This window comes from Macaca thibetana, chromosome 10 (assembly GCF_024542745.1).
Source record: "Macaca thibetana thibetana isolate TM-01 chromosome 10, ASM2454274v1, whole genome shotgun sequence".
NCBI lineage: Eukaryota > Metazoa > Chordata > Mammalia > Primates > Cercopithecidae > Macaca > Macaca thibetana.
Genome location: NC_065587.1, coordinates 90,740,615 through 90,761,807, shown reverse-complemented (window position 1 = coordinate 90,761,807; position 21,193 = coordinate 90,740,615). Strand labels below are relative to the sequence as shown.

The 21,193-nt window shown below is 41.8% G+C and overlaps 1 long non-coding RNA gene across 1 annotated transcript; it reads right to left on the bottom strand.

The window, feature by feature from the left end:
- Positions 1-288: 288 nt before the first annotated feature.
- LOC126963555 (uncharacterized) lies at positions 289-20,957 on the bottom strand. Its single transcript, XR_007729166.1, has 4 exons — positions 20,763-20,957; positions 6,257-6,506; positions 1,489-1,567; positions 289-444 (listed from the first exon to the last, which is right to left on the bottom strand). It is a non-coding gene; the product is annotated as an uncharacterized LOC126963555 (long non-coding RNA).
- Between the last annotated feature and the right edge of the window lie 236 nt (positions 20,958-21,193).

Below are 21,193 nucleotides of genomic sequence, written 5' to 3'. Positions count from 1 at the left end.
CCCAGGTGAGGTGATGCCTTGCCCTGCTTCAGCTCTCACTGATCGGGCTGCACCAGCTGACCAGCACCGTTTGTCCAGCACTCCCAGTGAGATGAACCCAGTACCTCAGTTGAAAATGCAGAAATCACCTGTCTTCTGTGTCGCTCGCGCTGGGAGCTGGAGACTGGAGCTGTTCCTATTCGGCCATCTTGCTCGGGATCAGTTATAATGCTTTTAATTCTGCCTTTTGATACTTTAGTGATTGTATTAGTCAGTTCAGGCTGCTGTAACAAAATACCCCAGGCCACGTGGCTTAAACAACAGAAGTTTATTGTTTCACAGTTCTAGAGGCCAGAATTCCAAGATCAGTGTGCAAGCAGGGTTGGTTTCTGGTGAGGTCTTGCTGGTCAGGTTGCAGATGGCCACCTTCTTGCTGTGTCCTCACATGTCCTTTCCTCTGTGCACCTGCAGAGAAGAGAGAGAGATCTCTAGTGTCTCTTTCTCTACTAATAAGAATACCAGTCCAATCAGATTAGGGCCCTACACTTATGACTTCATTTAACTTTAATTACTTCTTTAAAGACTCTATCTCTGAATGCAGTCATATGGGGGTTAGAGCTCCAATATATGAATTTTGGGGGAAGGGGGGTCGGGCATGATTTAGTTCATAAAAGTGATATTTAGTTTTATTTTTAAATCTTTGTTCAAATACAATATGCAATAATAATTAAACATACACAGACCTCTAGAGAGGATTATGGCCCCAGGTCTAGCTATTGTCAGGGTCCGTATTCTTAGTGACTAGGACCACGTGTCTCAAAACTTTGCTAAAAATGCATATTTCTTAGCTTTCAGCCCAGGCTACTAAATCAGAATCTCAAGGGGTGGCATTTTTAAATAAGTATCACAGGAGATTCTTGGGTACACTGAAGCTTGAGGGCAACTGGACTCCCTTTCCCTTTAACTGTGACTAATTATTATTCCAGATCCTTTCTGTCTTTTATACCACGGGTTGGAAAACTTTTTTCTGTAAAGGGTCAGATTATCGTTTTAGACTTTCAGGGCCATATGGTCTCAACTATGCCATAGTAGCAAGAAAGCAACCATAGACAACAAATAAACAAATGGCATGTCTGTGTTCAATCAAATTTTATTTACAAAACAGGCAGGTGGTGCTGTGGGCCATTTAACCAGAGGTATAGTTTGTGGACTCCTGGCCTGGACAGTCTATTAATGCTACCTACTCAAGAGACAACCATGTTGAGGTTGGTTTTACATTTTCTTGAGGTGAGAACAAGAGTTGATTCTCTGAGATTCAGATTTAGAACAGAGATTCACAGCCAAATCATCAATAAACAATTTTGAATGCAGATTTCTGTGCTCTCCTCTCATCTACTGAGTCAGAATCTCAAGAAACCAGGACTCAGGACATCCTTAGGCTCACCAATGACCCAGATGCACAGACAGTGGAAGGGATTCTGGAAGAGGATGCAGCATGACCATACTTACTTTGCTCCAGGTAAGCTGGAGTGTTGCTGCTACAACCATCAACTTCTCTTCCACATGGCAGACACTGCACCCATGGCCACTGCAGGCAGAATTTATTTTTTTGTTCAATGAAATCCAAGGAAATGGGAAAACTCACCTAAAGCTAGCCTGGACCTTAGCCTTTAGGGAAAATAGAGGCCACATGATCCTCCTTGGGAAACTTCGATGGCGCAGGAAACCAGACACAGTCCTGCTGAGCTACATGCAGGCCATTCCCACCATTCCCATCCCATTTCCTCAACCTCTGCGCCATCTCTTGAGGACAGGATTCTAAGAACCAAATGGGGAACTGAAATAAGTGTGTGCTTTAAAGTCAGATAAATGAGGGTTAAAATCATAGCTCTGCTATTTTTAAGCCAAGGGAACTCAATCAACGTAGAAAAGTTTACTTTCCCTGAACTTCAGTTTCTCTGTTTTCAAAGCGATAAAATCGGAATAGCAATAAATACCTCATAAAGTTGTTCTGAAGATTTAATGAAATAATGGAGCTGAAACTTGACCTATCACAGACGCTTGGTGTCAGCAGAGGCTGAATGGGCACAAGCATTATTTTTAGTAAACGTTTAAATTTAGAATAATTTTAGATTTATAGAAAAGTTGCAAAGATAGTACAGAATTCACCTATACCCTGAGCCCAATTTCGTCTATTGTTCACAGTTTACATTAGTGTGGCACAAGTGACTCAATCAATGAACTAATATGGACACATCATTATTAACTAAAGTCCACACTTCGTTAAGGCTGCCTCGAGTGTCTTCGCTCTGTCCTATGCAGGGTCCCACATCACATTTAGTGATCTTATATCCTGAGCCTCTGGGAGACCCTGGCCATTTGTCAATCCTCTTGTTTTTCGTAATCTGGACAGCCTTGAGGAGTACTGGCCAGGAATTTTGTAGAATAAATGTCCTTCAATTTGAATTTGTTAAATGTTTTTCTCATGGTCAGACAGGGGTGGTGGGTAGTATTTTTTATTTGTCTTCCCTCTGTAGTTTCTATCCAATGTTATTCAGATTCTCAGGTGATGGGCCATCTGACCCAGAATAACAAGGCCAGGAGGGAGAAACCTGTCATTATTATGGAATCAGGGCAGCCACAGGAAGGCATAAGTGCAATAGCACTACACTGAGCTTAGATTTGCAAACAAAAAATGTAGTTCTCACTTGTTACACATGTGCTTGTTATAAAGTTAATTCGGGATTTTGTCCCAGGAATGGGTGCAAAGTAACAGCTCTTGCTAATTCCTTAACCGTAGGTAATAAGTAGTAATAAAAAGTTCTCTTTGTTCATCACCACTGAGTTGCAAAATTTGCAGGCAGTTTACATCTCTGTGTCATAAAATTTAAACAACAAGCTACTCCTTCAAGGTCAGTTAGTGAGAACTTGAAAGATCTGAGTCAGGCCATCAATAAAATATGGCAAAATGAGATCCAGGTGGACAATCTGTCGTGTTCAAAAGTCTGAAATGAAATATGATCATCAAATGATACAGAAAATTTCAGCAGCTAAAATTCAGCTAGGTTACTTGAAAAAGTTGCCTGCACTGGATAGCATCTGTTATAGATGCCAGAGATGCAGTTGCTATTAAATTGTATAAAGTATCTTTTAAGTAAAACATCACATTTCTTTTCCACTATTATCAGGAACCAAGACATTTGCATATTATTGCAAAATGTATGCTGTCCAGAGGGTGTGTATGACAGACTTTGATGAAGCTAAAGCCAAGATCAAGGAAAACTAAATAGGAAAGATCCATTATTGACTCCCTTCAAGCACACACATAACTCCCATACGTGGGAATGGCAACTGCATGCGCATATCAAAAGCTGAGTATTTGCTCAAGCTCTTAAGACTGAAAAATACAGTTTCCTCATCTGTGAAGCGAGCAGGCAGCACTAAATGGTCTCCAGGGTCCCTTCCAGATTGAAAGTCCTAATGTCCTGTAATTCTACCATCCCAGCCTTTGATATGGAATACTCACTGAGAAATAAGCTCAAATCAGGCCTGACAGCCAAAATATAATGCAGAGAATCAGTCTTCCTACTCCTAATGCACTAACTGAATTAATGGTTTAATACATGGCTTGTCCTGACAAATTCCATCCTGTATCTGGTAGCAATACCAGCAGGGTAGGGGAAATCCTTGGAAAATGCAGCAGCAAGTGTCTATAATGATAATGCCTGTTGAGCACAGTTTACTGTGGGCTAAGTTTAAAATCAGCCCAGATTGTTAAGGAAAAATACACATCAGGAGATTTTCCAGGAGATTAGTTGGCTTTTTCCACACTTGAACTTTGGGAACTTGGAAGTCAGCCCAAGATCTCATAACTTGGCAACAAGGGGGTGGGGTGGGCGTGGGGGACGGGTTTGGAGAGTGTAGAGAGAGAGGTTTGGATTTACTCTACTTCCCTCTTTCTAACACTTTTCTGATATCCAACACAGTTCCTCTTCCTTTAATAAATCAGTAATACCAAAGTCAACAAACATGGGAAAGCTGACTAAACAGCAATTGGCTCTGGCCTGCTGTAGTTACTACAATGAAATGATGCCATTAACTGGCCCTGGCCCCATCCTGCTCAGCGCTGAGATTTCTAATCTTACACAGCTGTGCAGCTCCTGGGCGCCTACAGCCCAGAGAGTTTGACTCAGGCCTGAAAGATGCCTCATCTTCAACTCTGCAGATCACTGAAGAGGGTCACTTAGTTTGCTTGCCCTTGCTACTCACAATGTAGCCAGGCAACATCAGCACCAGTTGGGAGCACCTGGCAGACTCTTGGGCCCCACCCCACCCAGAACTACCAAATCTCAATCTGCATATTAACTCCGCAGGTGGTTCCTATGCACACTGAATTTTGGAAAGTGCTGTCCTAGACCTTCCCTTTGCTTTCCTCTTTGGGAGAGAGAACAATGTAGCAACTTTAGGTCTCCAAGGCTTCAGTTTTCTGAAAGGGCACCAGATTCTAAGCATCATAAGAAGTGGCATCCAGGCCAGGCATCGTGGCTTACACCTGTAATCCCAGCACTTTGGGAGGCCAAGATGGGTCGATCACCTGAGGTCTGAAGTTCAGCCTGGCCAACATGATGAAACCCCGTCTCCACTAAAAATACAAAAATTAGCCAGGTGTGGTGGCATGCACCTATAGTCCCAGCTACTTGGGAGGCTGAGGCAGGACAATCGCTTGAACCCAGGAGGTAGAGGTTGCAGTGAGCCAAGATCTTGCCACTGCACTACAGCCTGGGTGACAGAGCAAGACTCCATCTCAAAAAAAATAAAAAATAAAAAATAAAAAAATAAAAATAAAAAAAGCTTCATTCAAAAAGAGAGTTGGAACTTTTTATGGTATTCTGCTCTGTGTGGCAGGTTAATTGAGACGGCCCTTTGTTGTTTGTTTGTTACCCATCCACAAACAGACACAGAATCAGCATTTGGGGGATGGGAGACCAGGGATGACTCCTTCCTCCTGGGAGAGCTGGGATTCCAGTCTGTGCTCCATGCACAGGTGCTCCTGGGAGCGATTCTGGGTCATCAGGCCAGAGAATCACACTGTCTGCTATCAGCATCCAACCTACTCGAGTCCTGACCCCACCCTGCCAGGAGAGTCCAGCAAGCCCTGACGGCCTGAGCACAGCCAGGCTGGACATTGGAGGCAGCCCTGGGAGATGGTATGTGGCCTGTTCTTGGAGAAGCTGGGTCTACCTCCTGGCTACCTCATTTAGATGTGGTTGCATTTAATCACCATTTTTTGTCATTGTTGTTTCTTGAACAGATGAACCCCCATGCTTTCACAATGCCCCTTCTAACATATTTTTACCGTATTCTAAACCATTGCTACTTAAGAGTGCAATCCAAGGACGACAGGCCATTGGCATGCCTAGGAGCCCATCACCTCTGCAAGGCTCCTGCCCCACCTGCTCCCACTGAGTCTAAATGTGAATTTCAAAAGATCCTGCATGATTTGTGTGCACATTAAAGTGAGAAACATTGTTGTAAACAACTACTGCATACCATGAAAAGACTGTTGGAAATGTGCTCAAAAAAGAGCCCTCCTCATCCTCTCCCTAACTGTACCATAACACAGAGCTAGTGCTGAAAAGATAACAGCACATGGTGTGTCTGTGTGATTACTTGTTTCTCAAAATTTGTTATTTAGAGGAGTATTTCTTGCAGTGGGCTTCTTTTTGACTTTATTTTGACCCACTAGTTCAGTACTGGTCCCAGTTCCCAAAGAGTTTGGTTTTTATTGATGAGATGGGGTGGTGGATTACTGAATTAACTGATGTCCATCTGCAACTAAGTAACTGGGTGGGTTCAGAGCCCTTCCTCTCATGGACTGCTTAACTTCTGTCCTCTACATCGTTGCTGTCCTTTTATAATGCTTTTCCTCGCTTCCTAGGCATGGTTCCTGCATTACATCCATCCTCAACCCTTTCTCTTCTTGGCCTTACTCAGCTTAATTCCAGAATATGATTTATAAAATATCAGTCTAAATAACATACTAAACTTTATATGTAAAATGATAGTCTCTAGAAATATGTCCAAGTCAGGTGTTTCTATGACATTTCTGGAGCCAAAAGCAAAATACTAAACACAGTTAAAAAGGAAACCTCACTTCTTCCATTAGTAATACCCAAACAGTGACATATTCAATGCCTGCCAAATTCTGAAACCTGGAAAAATGCAGCATTGATGTGACTTACCACTAGAAACAATTAATAAGATTATAATGACTTACCAAGAGTTACCCTTTATGATTATGAATCTTTGTACATTGATGTCAGCGTTTCAACAATGTGACTTGTCTCTTGAGGACAGGAATCATAATTTAAAGTCATTCACCTTCCTAGTGCCAAGCAGTGCCCAGGATCCCATAGAATGATGGCTATGCTGGGAATGATGGTGCCAGTGATCACCAGGATGGAGATTTTGCCATTTTCAAGATGGGTTCAACCCTTTCAGGATGTAGATTTTATCTTGTAGTTATTCTGTTTTCCAGAAAGAATTAATTTTAGAAATAACTATAAGAATAGGAAGTCTAGCAAAAAGACTCTTGGGTCCTTCAAGAACGATTCCTCTGCTATAAAAAGGTTCTTCCCCTTTAGAAAGGAGAGCATGGGGCCAGGCACAGTGGCTCACACCTGTAATCCCAGCACATTGGGAGGCTGAGGCGAGAGGATCACTTGAGGTTGGGAGTTCGAGACCAGCCTGGCCAACATGGTGAAACCCCTTCTCCAATAAAAATACAAAAATTAGGCGGGCATGTTGGTGTGCACCTGTAATCCCCACTACTCGGGAGGCTGAGGCAGGAGAATCACTTGAACCTGGGAGGTGGAGGTTGCAGTGAGCTGAGATCATGCCTTTGCACTCCAGCCTGGGTGACAGAGCAAGACTCTGTCTGAAAAAAAAAAAAAGAAAAAGAAAGGAGAGCACTGGAGAACCCAAATTTTGGGTTTAATATAATTTCATCTACCATCATTTGAAAAAAGACTCCAGGTTCTCCAAAATGTAGCCAGGCATCAGCAGCATCAGCACCACCTGTGAGCACATTAGAAAGGCAGACCCTTGGAAAAACAGTTCTGCAACCTGCAGCAAATCCTGCTCTCTCCTTCTCCTTTAAAATGTCATGTTTCTCTATAGACATTAGTCATATGTATCTATTTGGAAAATGAATTTATACCTAGGGCAAGGAGGTTAGCTTCAAAGTAAAGCCAGGAAGAGAAGGGGTTGAGGATGGATGTAATGGAGAAACCATGCCTAGGCAGCGAGGAAAAGCATCATAAAAAGAGAGCAACAATGTACAGGAGAGAAGTTAAGCAGTCCATGAGAGGAAGGGCTCTGAACCCACCCAGTTACTTAGCTACAGATAGACATCAGTTAATTCCATGATCAACCACCCCCATCTCACGAATAAAAACCAAACTCTTTGGGAACTGGGACCAGTACTGAACTAGTGAGTCAAAATAAAGTCAATAGGTACCCATGCTTTCCCTTGCAGCTTCAATTCTAGCCACCACTCATACTTAACAATCAAAGTTTCATGAACTCACCTCTTTGAGCCTTTGTGTCTGATGCTAAGTCTGAAAAGAGTACCTTCTTCCTGCCTGACCCAACCTCCACTCATGCTCGAGGCCACTGCTTTCCACAGTGAGTTTTTGCTGATATTCACACCTGCAAGGCTCTCTTGTGGTAGCCTGTGTTCACTCCTGTTGGAACTTATAAAATTATCTCTTTACTTGTCCTCTTCCTATCTCAACTGTTATCTCCTGAAACATAGAAATAATTTTGTTTGGTTAATTTGTGCCTCACATATTGCTAGGATATGTTAGATACCCAATACATATGTATCTAATCAACTCATGAATACTCTATGATACTCATTGATTAGTATTCTTAAATACCACCAGGTTCTCAAAAAGTGGCTCTTGCATGAAAAGAAATTATTTTCTAAATTACTGTTTCATATTTGTCTTTACATCCATCACTTATTCCTCCTCTAAAGAAAAGGGGAAAGAAGCGTTGTTATAGCCACAGTTTCCTGTTCTCACTCATAAAATGGTCATTTTATGTTGCTGTTGGGATGTAGGTGGTTTGTGCAGGAACTTGGGGTGATAGAGGAAAGCCAGACACAATGACTTTTTGGTCCTTTCCAAACTCCAGAAGATGTCTTTAGACATTTATTTTTCTCCCTCTCTTTTCAAAATTAGGTGGGACCTTCTAGGTGCCACCACAATCCATCTCTACACTAATGATATTTATCTAGCTGCGGACATAAACTTTCAAACCTTCTCTTGACTCCTCACCCAGAAGATCTGCCAGGAAAGCTCAGAATGGAGCAGCAGGAGGGGTGGAGAAGCACACTTTGTGCTTAGAGAGTCTCTTTTCCTTCCCTCAAACTTCTACTGTCCCACTACTGTGTTTTTCTAATACTGTCTACTCTTCACTGTGGTTGAGAAGCTACTGAACAGGTGTTTCCTAAATTCTAGAACTAGTGCCTGATTAATGAGCAAATTATTACAAAACAGTATACAACCTCCAGACGAAAAGCTTAATTGCAGAGTATTATGTCAGGACCTTAGAATTCATAGCATGTAATATGTACCCTATTCTATTGCTGCTGTCTGACCACTTCCACAATTTCTGCAGAAATTAGATATTGTCTTTTTAAACTATAATTGTCTCAAAGGGAAAAAGAAAACTGTCATGACAGTGCAGTCCTTCCAAATAGAACTTCGTGATCAGTTAATTGACTTGGAGGCATCTTAAAGAAAAATTTGAGATCACCTAATCAAATCATCCATTTTATAAATAGGTAAAGTGAAGCCCACAGAGGCTTTGGGTATTGCCCAAAGGCCAAGACTTGAGTCTCACAACATTTAATCTAATCTGGCATTCATCTCAGTAGTAGATCTCAAAGTGTGCTCCACAGACCAGTAGCCTCAGTACAACCTCGGGACTTATTAGAAATGCAGACTCTCCACCCCATCCAGACCTATTGGATCAGGGCCTCTTGTGGTCAGGCCCAGCAATCTGTGTTTTCACTGGCTCTCTAGGGTGTTAAGATGCACCTTCGGTTTGAGAACCACTGCAGATGCACTACACACCATCCAAACGTTGCTCAAAAGTAATGGGCAAGTCTTCTGACTCCAAGATCGTGTTGACCAGGGAGTGGGGTGGAGAGAAATATTCTGATAGCCAAAGGAGAGGTGATCCAGTAAGAATAAAGATACAAAATAAGAAGGAAAAGTAGGCTCAGGACTCCAGTTGAAATGACTGTTGAAGTAGCAGCAAGATCCCTGCTTAGCCTTGGCTATGAAATAGTGACTTTTCCCTTTCAGAAAATAAAACATGAGAGGATGCAGGAAGATAAAGAACCAGTTTCCCTTCCCAATCACTTCCTTAGCTCCAGAAAGTTTGCCTCCTAAGGAATTTAATCAGGAAATAAGATCCCAGTAGGATGTGGAGTAAGTTCTTTCTTCCACAAATCACCTGACAGTTTCCAAAGTCATTAATCAGCATTTTCAGTTCCACTCCTCCCATGTGTGGGGCTCAATCTATCCTTCCTTTACACAGTGGAGAGCATAGCTTTCTTCCTGCGGCCCAGTGTCGCCAGGCTTATGTCTTCATAGCTCATTTCCGAGGAGATGGGGGAATCTTACCTCATAGCTTTTGGCTTTCAAAGTGCATGAGAAAACCCTGGTGGGTCCAGCTTGGTTATTCTGCTACAGCATGGACTATGTTCCACAGACAGACAGAAGAGACACTATGATTAACCACGTCTGCGTCACAGAACTATGCTCTAAGCAACAAAAAGGTCACTGAAATTAGGGATCCTTACCAGTGACCCATGAAAAAAATGAGTGGGAGATTGGTGTTCCCAGTGGAAATAGTGGAGAGATGGCTGCTATGTCCCTTCTCCCAGTATTGGCCTTACGGAGCCTCAGAGCAATGATACATCCTGATGATGTATCATTGATAACTAATGATTATCTAGTTATCATGGATGATGATAAACTAACGTTTGTTATTAAATATTTTGCCATCACAGGACCCATTTATGTGGTTAACAGATTAGAGAAGGTGTGACACCGGGGGATTTGAGGGGGATGCAGTTCTTGGTGAAATTAAAACAGCAGATTATGGTAACCCAAAGTCCAAACACAGACATGACCCATGCTAATTCAGAACACGGATTCAGGAACCAAAAGCCACACTATTCAATCTTGCTTCTATCTTATTCTATCAGGCTAAACCTTGAGATGACAGTAGAAAGAGTATTATCCCTTCCATAAATCTTACCAAGGAGAAAGCTAACACCCAGAGGACTTTACTAACACTATTAATAGTAACAGAGCTGCCCCAGATCCTAGTTCAATGCCCTTACAATGATATCAGATTGCTTTTACACAAGAAAAAAGAAAGATAATCAGGCTTTCAAGGTAAGATCATCCTGGATACTCATATACATTCTGATGATCACAGAAATAAGCAGAAAGGTGGTCAAATATCTGAATATTGTCATTTATACGATAGGGAACCAGAGGTGAACGTGTGTCATATACTATGCTTTCTTCCTCCAAGTGAATTTTCTAATTAGAGTTCAAGCATGGTTCAACTGGGGATGGAGGAACTAAAATATGGAACTTTTATGGATCTGCTCCTGTGTCTTATTTTATATCAAATTCTTGACCATTCTCATGAGTTTAGATCTGATTTATGATGACTTAGGAAATTGCATATAGATCCAACACTGCTGAAATAATGTGAGGTGAGGAAAGAGCCTGAATCCACTCCAGGAGGTCATTTAAAATCTGAGGGGGAAAAATAGATAAAACATGGAGGAGACCAGCAGCAAAATAAAACCCGGCAATGCTGTTCCTTATTGAGAAGCTAGGGAGTGGAGAAGCAGCAAGCTGCGCACAGTTGGAAAATTCAGGGAGTGCTCATTTCAGTGGCCAGTTTTTGAACATGTCAGTTTAATTATGATGCATCATAGTTGACAGCGATGCATATGGAACCAATTACAGCACATGTTAAAATCAATTATTGCATATTTCAGCTATCCTAAACACTGGAAAAAGCGTTCTATGCATTGCTGCAGATTTCAACTCCACTAATCATTTTTACTATCATGGTTCAACAAGAAAAGGAAATATATATCTATATATGTGTGTGTGTGTGTGTATGTATATGTATAAAAGTATACACATACATATATATATCTATACTGAGAAAAACACGTTTCACAACCAACATCAAATGCAAAGCACAGAAACAGTAGCAATAGATAGAAAAGTTTCAAACGTTTGTTCTTACAGAAGTCTAATCTTCCATCCTGCCTTTTTGAAGAGAAATAACAAAAAATAAAATTCCTTGCTATCTCCCAAGCACTGTTTTGATCAATTTAATCCACTTTGGCCTCTTTACCAGCAGTGAGGTCCATTCTCAGCTGCTGTCTACTGGCTATTTTGGTCTAAAATGTTTGCCTTAACTGTTTACCCTGTTTCTGTGGCCTTTTCTCCCCCTTCAGATTTCTAACTCAAAAATTCTCCTTCAAAGTTCACAGCTTATTCATTTTCTGTTTACTTTTATATGCACCAACAAATAACTGGGTTATTGAAAAATGAAGGTGAGGAGGAGGAGGAGAAGGAAGGTGAAAAGAGTGAAGGTGGATGGCATTTGCCATTCCTCGGAGATTTGCACATTTGCTGGTTGTATTAAATCAGCAGCCTGTATGGTGTAGTGAGCTCCAAAATACATTTCCTGTGAAGAAGGCTTATATTCTGAAAATTTGGATTTCTACTTCCTCTTCACCATGCATAACAAAAGTGAGCTGCAGAAAATCCATTGTGTCTGAACTGCACTGAAGGCTTGGGGACACACACTGGTGTCCCATGGTGATAATTTATCTACGCAAATCCTCCTGTCCTGAGATGAGGCAGAAACTCCAAGGTGACTGAGCATTCCAAAAAAAGCCACACGCCTCACAAAACTTGGCTCCAGGGAGCAGGTGGGTGTGGATCCCGGGAAAGGGATCAGTGGTGTCTGAGTCAAGAAGAACCCAGTGGTCCAAGCAAGAGCACAGAAAAACAGCCCATGTGGTTTAGTCAAGAGAGCGCCGGGCGGGATGTCGGGAATGCTGACTTCTCTGCTCAGCAGCTTGCCCAGCTGGGGCAAGGTACTCAATGCCTCATTGTCCTCCAGACTGTCACCTGGCAATGAGGGAAGTGTATCAAAGAGAGAGCGAGGCCTCTGAATTGCTTCAGGGCCCATAAAAGGAGGACTGCTCCATTTTAAAGTTTTTGAGGATCAGGGTGGGAACCACTTATGCTTGTTTGTTCTGTGACTAAACGATGGACCCCAACTTGTGCCAGCTGCCCGCCCTTCCTTCCTTCCTTCCTTCCTTCCTTCCTTCCTTCCTTCCTTCCTTCTTCCTTCCTTCCTTCCCTCCTTCTTTCTTCCTCCCTTCCTTCCTCCCTCCTTCCTTCCTTCCTTCCTTCCTTCCTTCCTTCCTCCCTCCCTCCCTCCCTCCCTCCTTCCTTCCTTCCTTCCTTCCTTCCTTCCTTCCTTCCTTCCTTCCTTCCTTCCTTCCTTCCTTCCTTCACTTAAGAAGTACTTATTTTGAACTAGCCCTAGAGATACCCATTCTCCTCTAGTGGAACTGATAGATTACCAGTGAAGACAAGTGCAACAATAACCACACGGACATTAAGGGAAGTAAAACAAGACCCAGGCCCCTGGGTTGTGTTTCAGATAAAGGGAGAATCTGCACTATACTGTACACATGCCTGTGATCTGCCACAAAGGGAGTATGGTGGGAAAGTGGAGGAGAAGGAATCCAACATTGCCCCTTCCCAAGAATTTGATGGGCTCTTAAGTCTGCATTGTGATTCAAGTGATTTAAAGGGTATCTTGTGTTCCATCCAATAAGTGGGGACCTAGGCTGTGTGAGCTGAATAGGAAAATCTGCTAGTGGCCATTTGTGAGTTGGAGGACAAAGCTCAGACATAGTTTGGGAGGAAGGAGTTTCATCGGTCAGGGTCCCAGAAGAATATGGAATTCACCCATATGGTTCAAATGTAGAAACACTGTCCAAGGGGCAGCAGACAGAATGTAGGCAGAGTGAACCAACAAGGGTTGGGAGGCCCCCAGAGACGAACAGCAGCTTGGAGCGATTTGGAGCTATTACTGCCCTAGGAGACACTAGGAGCTAAGGAAGAGGGCTGCAGGCAGGAGTGCCCACCAGAAGGGAAGGGTGCAGCTGCTGCTGAAACTGTGATCCCAAGGCAGGGAGGGAGTGGAGAAAGAAATGCCCCATCTCTCTCTTCTGTTTGCTGATGGTCTTCGACAGAGCCCAGATGTGGCAGTCAAGCAGATCAGTTCCTCAGCAAAGAAAAACATAGGTTTATATGGCTGGAAGTGGCCAGAACAAGGGCTCCAGCAGCCCCAGAACATGCCGGTTGCCCAGGGTTCAGGGACTATTATCTCAATGTATGTGTAACTAAATCTGACACTCAAATTGGGATGCTCTAGAACATAATTCACCCCAGCAAAGGTGTGCAAGGAGAGTGCGAGACAGGAGCCAGCTCTAGATGAAGAGACCTAGGAGCAATGGTGTAGAGTATCATGTCCCCAGCATGCTTTGGGCAGGCTTGTGTGGTCAGGGAGGGAGGCTTGGGAGAGAACCTCAGAAAGGTTGAGAAAAGTCCTAGAAGGCTTTACTAAAGCATTTGTCCTTGATTCTAAAGCAATGAAAACAAGCTTTTAAGATGAGCCCACTCACTTCACCTCTCTGTTCAGAAACACACAAGTGCTTTTGACCCCAATGGGTTCAATAACAAGCTTGTGAGTAGATGCAAGTGGCTTCTATAAGTCAAAGCTCATCAGAAAAGCCATCAGTAGTTTCATGTAGTTAAGAGCATGGGTTCTAGCCTTGGGTACACCACTTACCAGCTGTGTGACCTTGGGCAAGTTACAGACAGTTCCTCAGTTTCCTCATTTGTAAAATGGTGATAAAAATGGCACTGACTTCATTAGATTGCCTTGAGGAGTAAATGAGCTCATGTTGAAAAGATCTGAGAACAACAATTAGTATCCATCTTCATAGCAGCCACATATAATGCATAATAGTTACAAATTCAAGAGAGATATTATTATTGTAACACTTACCAACTGACCAAGAACACTGAAAACATACCCCTGAAGAGCACCCATAAAGAGCTTTCAGCTATAAATAAGAATTAAGAAAATATTAGTGGTCCTAGGCTGCCAGCTCATCAAAATTGTCCCAGACCAGACCACAGAGCAGAACAGACATCTGAGGGTTTTTTGCATATACTCCCTTATGACAGAGAGAATGGCCACATACAGTCTAATGCTGAATGTCCACACGTTGTAAATATTTCCAGACCTACAAAGCTTCCAGGTGGCATGTCACAGCATTCTAGAGGCAAGCTGTCAGTGTCACAACACAGAACTTTCCTGAAGGCATCTCAGAGCCAGAGGAGTAAACAGCAGAGACCAGCTCCCAGGTCATCTGCTTGTAACCCTCACTGTTGCTAAAACATTCCAACAAATTACTCTTACCATCCCATCTGATTCACTTGGTATAAGCAGAAAGTGCAGACACCCATGTGTGGTCTGAACCACATGACCCTTCAAATAAAAAATATAAAATATGTCATTGTATTTCCCCAATCCTCTGCAAAAGAAAATGCAATTTTTTTTCTCTTTTTCATTTTTCTGTTGACGTTCATAGCTCTACAGTTGACATTTGGTCTTCTAAAATGTCTTATATAGAGGTATCAGAGGTTTAGGCAACTGAAAAAGCGGAAGCATAAGGAAGGTGTTTCATAGTTTATCAAACTGTGAGTACTGATACCTCATTAATTTTTAATGCTTCCTTCAACCAAGGCGAGGCAACGTTTTCCTCCGGCAATCTTAATGATGCAAGCCCTGCCACTCACACAGGTGTTAATGGCAAAGTAATTTTGAGGTTTCTGGATGAGACAAACATTCCACATTTGTAGAACAAACATTCAGGAGGGATCCAATGTCAATGTTTCCTACGGATTTTTATTTAATAGCTCTGCTGCCTGGCCTGCTGGGATGCTCTCAGGAAGGGACACTGTTGTCCAGTCAGTCCTCACTGAATCACCCATGCCCACTATAGCTCAGACATGCTCACATTGTCCTCACTCCTCACCACACCCTGGAGAGGGCATCTTTCCTCCACGTGCTGTTCAAAAATCGACACAGCAGAAGAGGAGCCACAAGATACCAGGACCGACCCAGGAAGTCTCTGCAGCATTATTAAGGCAAGGGTGCTCCAGAACAGTTGTTCTTAAAATGCAATTCTGCAGTTCACCCAGGAACTTGTTAGAAATGCAAATTCTCAGGCTCTACCTCAGACCTTCTGAACCAGAAACACTGGCGATGGAACCTCCCTATCTGTGCATCAACAAGCCCCGCCCCCAACACCCCGCAACAAGTGATCCGATGCCTACTGAGCCAACCAATCAAAAATTACACAAATACCAATGTGGTTTTGTGTAAGCAAGGTTAGTACATTATCTGCATGGCGAAACCCTACAAAACATAGGTCACATCTGTTGCTCAATCTAGAGAGAAGGGACCTAGGGTCCAAATGTCAGTAGAGGCTTCAGGACATTGAGGAACTGCCCTTGCCATTATGTGGAAAGAGAGAAAAGGTGAAGACTACCCCTGCTCCCTCACCCAGCAAAACTAAAATGCCCTAAAGGGTATAATTTAACAGAGCCATTTAATGATCAGAAAGGGGCTTCTTTTGTCGGTCAGAAGGAAGGAGGAAAAAGGAAGCAGCACATTCTGCAGTGAGGGAGAGAAAGCCCCTTTGGCAATCTGGTGCAAGCCCAGTTAGAGCATGGTTTTGGAGCCTCTGCACAGCAGGTCTGGGACCACAGTCTTTGGGATGATGTGACACTCCCTCAACAACCTGGCAGACCACAACGACAAGAAGGGTGGTGATGGATGATACTGGATCAATTACTTGGATTCCACCGCTTAAGTAGGAGGAACTTAAATGAGAGCTAGAACACCAGCCACCATGCTATGCAGGAAAAGGAGCAGAAAAACAGCTTATGATTTTTGCTTCCTGGCTGGGAAGGGGTCTGCTATGCAAGCAATAAAGTGGTTTGACCTGCCTGTTTTGACACCATGTATGCAAAGCTTAGTCTGTCTTGAGGATTTTAGAACACTGTGCCTAGAATTTTATAGCCTCATGTTCTATCACAATTCCAAAAAGACATCTGCATGAAAACAAGAGGTTTGGAATCTATTTAACAGAGCTACAGTCCTGATGTGGAGAAGAAATAATATTCAGATGGCATCCTCTGTCTATCCATGGTGGCTCAATACCTGCCTTCAGCCTTCTAGGGACTTTTCCTTGCACTTCCTACTTAAACTCTTCCTTTAGCCAAGCCAGCTGCCCTCACTGTCACAGCCTCCAGTGTTCAACACTTCCTAACTCTATGCCTTGGCCTATCATGCCCTCTAGGCTGAGTGCTGCCTCAACTCCCTCTCTGGTTACTTGTTCCCAGGACTCTCTTACTCCTCTGCATCTTCACTGTTCAGTTTCCCTCTCTCTGACTTTTCCCTTCTTTTTATGTGTTCATGATGCTCTGCCCTGTGCTGTGCACTTGGACCGGCACAGGAAGTAACCCTCATGGAATCCGTGCAGGCGACCAGGTATACAGGTTTGGCCCTCAAAGCAGTCAATTTGTACATAACCAGTTATTTACATTTCAATTTTACCCAAATTTTACCAAGGAAAATTGCTGAAATTAAAGTAATATCTGTTTACAATGGCTTTAAAAAGGATTTTTTTTTCTTTCAAGTATTTGCCAGATTAGAAACACACAATCTATGTTTCAGAAAACTGAGGCACTACAGGTGTGGAAAGAGCCCAGCAATGCTTGCCACTCTCTTAGACTGAGAAGTAAGGTGGGATCTTCCTGCAGAGGGTAGAAAAATGGGGTGGAGAAAAGGAAGGGTAACAATATTGAGTCCACCCATTCTATCCATCTGTATCAGTTCATTTTCACAGTGCTGATAAAGACATACCCAAAACTGGGAACAAAAAGAGCTTTAATTGGACTTACAGTTCCAGAGGGCTGTAGGCAGGAGGCAAAAGGCACTTCTTATGTGGCAGCGGCAAGAGAAAAATGAGGAAGAAACAAAAGCAGAAACCCCTGATAAATCCATAAGATCTCCTGAGACTTATTCACTATCACAAGAATAGCAAGGAAAAGACTGGCCCCCATGATTCAATTACCTTCCCCTGGGTCCCTCCCACAACATATGGGAATTCTAGGAGAAACAATCAGGTTGAGATTTGTGTGAGGACACAGTCAAACCATATCACCATCCATCTATCCATTCATCCATCTATCTAATCATCCATTCATCTATCCATTCATCCATCCATCTATCCATCCATTCATCCACCATTCACTCATCTGTCATCCATCTATCCATCCATCCACCCACCCATTCATCCATTCATTCATCTATCCATCTACCTTTCCCTTCATTCATCAATCTATCTATAGATCCATCCATCCATATATTTACATATTTCTATCTACATATTGTTATAAAATTATATTATTATATATTGTAAAATTATACTAATATACTATTATTAGGATATAGTTTCAATGGTTATAACAAAAAAAACCCTACCAATGATGACTTAAACAAGATAAGATTTCTTTCTCACTTGCTTAAATACATAGGCTTAGGCAATTCTGAACTGATGTGGTGGCTCAACAGCATCAAGGACTCAACTTCCTTAGTTTTCTCTTTGCTGTCCTCAGTGATTAGATTGCACCTCCTGGTCTCATGTGGCTACTTCAGCACCCACTGCCATGTGCAGAGCACAAGGGACAGAAGGAAAGATATGAGCATGACTGAGAGGGGATATCCACCATCGCCATTCACATACCTCTGACTATAAGTTTAGCATGTGGCCACCAGCACTTAGAGGTTCCTCTGGACGAGGGACCACACTCAGTATACACTCAGATAAACTATTACTAAAGGAAGAAGGATGAAAGGGATATTGGATACCTGTATCTCTGCTGTACTGGCTATCCTGATTTAATAATGTAGAAATTCCTAAATTATAAAAGATATTCATAGTTATACAAAATTATTTTCCACAGAAAGCACTAACGTGTATGGGCTGTTTGCCATCGTGTGCCATCTGTCACTCCAGCTTCCCATTGCCATTGTCATCTTGACTGGGCCCTACCACAGCACTCCATTTCTGGGTGGAGATTAAGTTCATAGACTGTTAAACTTTCCTTTATGTTTTTAAACTTATTTTATAGAGTGGGATTTATTACAAATGTCATGCAATTTTATTATAAAATAATTCAAAAATGCAAATAAGCAAACAGAAGGAGAGGAGAAGGAGAGCAAAAAAGAAGAAGGGAAAGAAAGAAAAACATTTTGTGATTCTATCCCACAGAGACCATGATTTGTAATTATTTGGTGTACATCACTTTATTTATTATTTTTCCACCAAAATAAAATTACAAAGTATATATGACCTTGGAACTTAGTCACCCCCTACTTAACACATACACTTAATAGTACAGTATAAATTTGGTTCTATCTGAATACAACAACATTTCTGCACAAAATTTGCTAGTATCTATTACAATATACCACTGTAAAGATGTTTTTAAATTAATCTAACTATTGTTGAAGATGAAAGTTTTACCACTGAAAACAATAAACAAATTCTGTGGAAATACAGAGCTAAAGCAATGGAAAAACTATGTTATCAGCATTTATGCTTTGAAATCTTAGATTCTTTGGGCAGTCAGTAAGCAAAAAGAGGAAAAGAGAACTGGAATCAGTGTTTTATCAGCAAGATCATATTTGCAAAACTATTTTATGAACAAGGGTAAGTGGAGAGATTCATTCCTTTCAAGAGAAAGAATTCTAGAATACATTCCATTACCAATATTCATCCCTATGTGAAGATGATCAAAAATATGTGCATTGAAAAAAAGAAAAAGAGGATAAAAGATTGTACTGATGTCCCAAACAGAACAGATTGCTCTATTGTAGCTGATGTTTTCCTCTTTCCCTATAATCAAGCATCAAAGGCCCTAACAGACAATGGCTAAGTTGTCCCAGATGGCGGCACACACATATGGGAAAAGAAGACCGGTGCATGACTGTGCTGATGGGGATAGGACACATTTCCTAAATGTCTATCCAGGAGGACAAGGCAGGCCTGGCCAGACCAAGGCTACAGACACATCGAAAGAATCGGAAACCTGACAGTTCACCAACTAAGCAAGCCTATTTGGGTGCCAGTCATGCAAGCAGCATGTGTAGGTTGCCTCTTGTCTGCAACAGCATCTCGTACTCATTAGCCCACTGGAGCCTCCTGCTTCCAGGGCAAATGTGAAATAAATTAAACCGACAGGGTCCTGCTTTGCAAGAATTTATGTCGTCTTTTTTTTTTTCATGGCCATATTGGGTCCCGAAAAGGGCCTCCTCCTCCAACCCTAGCCCCAGCTTGCATCCTGACCAGGTAACCTAACATTTATGAAATGCCTCATTCTCCACATTTAGCTGGAGAGACAAATCCTTGAAGACATTAGGGATATGTTTTGCTTAAAAGCAAATTCTGATATATAAGATATAAGCATGGGGTAACTTTTTATTCTACAAAATAATTCTGAACTTATAGAAGAATTTCTCAGACAATTCTCAGTGAGCTTTTTAAGTAAGAGGCAATTCGCAAAACCATTCATACTCAACTTTTTTCTGAGAATTCATCTATTGTGTAAAGTTAAGTACAACCACATTGTTAGAGTAATCATAATTAGATCAGTTATTTCACACAATAAAAGCCACTAGTAACATTGTGTCTTATGGTTGACAAAGCACTTTCATAACTATGATCTTTCATAACTATGACCCTACAACAACCTCCAGTGAGGTAGTAATTACTATTCTCTCTGACACACTAATGAAGACAAATGAAGCTCAGAGAGGTTGAGTAACTTTTTAAGAATACACAGCTAGTGGATGGTAGAAATGGGGCCGGAATCCATTTCTTCTGACTTAACCATACTTTCCTTTCATTTCAACTCTTGTGGTATAGAACCAGGATGACCACGTGTCCCAATTTTCCTGGTATCACCCCTGTTTAAGCCTTTTCCCCAGAATAAATTTATTAAGAATGTCTTCTTTTATTCTCAAAAGTGACCGTGTTTGTATGATAAATGACAGAACAGTGTTTTATGTTCCATATTTTACAGGCTTTAAGATTTCTTGTGATGCCACATAGGGATGGAGAACAGGGAAAGAGGTATAAAGACCAAGTAGGCTCAAGAATCCCTAACTGCATTTCAACTGCAGTACTCATACCATTATCTGTTTTTATATATTTGTTCTGTTTTTAAACAAAATGGAAGATGGATACTACTCCTTTAAAAGCTTGTAAAGCCTTTTATCTATAAAAATAGTAGCAGATGTAAGACTATGGAATACACATCATTAGTACAATCTAACCACTACAGGTGGAAAATAATTTTCCAACATTGAGAGACTTACACATTCAACAAAACAAAGCATAGGCTATCATATCACTTAAGACTGGTGGTTGCTATTAACTGAAAATCCGATTCACTGATTTAATTGAAAAGTAAAGAGAAAAAATAATGACAGTATTGACTCACATAGCTAAAAAGTCTGGGACTAGATCCAGATGCTCCAAGCTGTCATTAGAAGTTGGTTTCTCCATGTTTCACATCTGCCTTACACTCTAATGAATCCATTCTCAAGATTTCTACTGCTCCCTGAGAGTGCAGGGTTTATATAGTGTCAGCAATCTCAGCAAAATGCTTTGTGTCTGCCTGATTCGCCTTCCTCTCTCCATTCAAAGCAATCAGGACAGCCAAGTGAAAGCAACGCTCAGATTGGCCCATAGGAATTGCCATCCACATTCTGTACCTGGAGGTGGGATCTGCCCAAAGTACATGTCAGGAGAGTAGAGGAAGGCAGATTACCCCAAGAAAGAAAGAGGGGAAATCATTACAAACCATTTAGATACTAAAAGGGGGAAAATGTATACTATACTGTACTATCACATACTACAAATAACTCCATG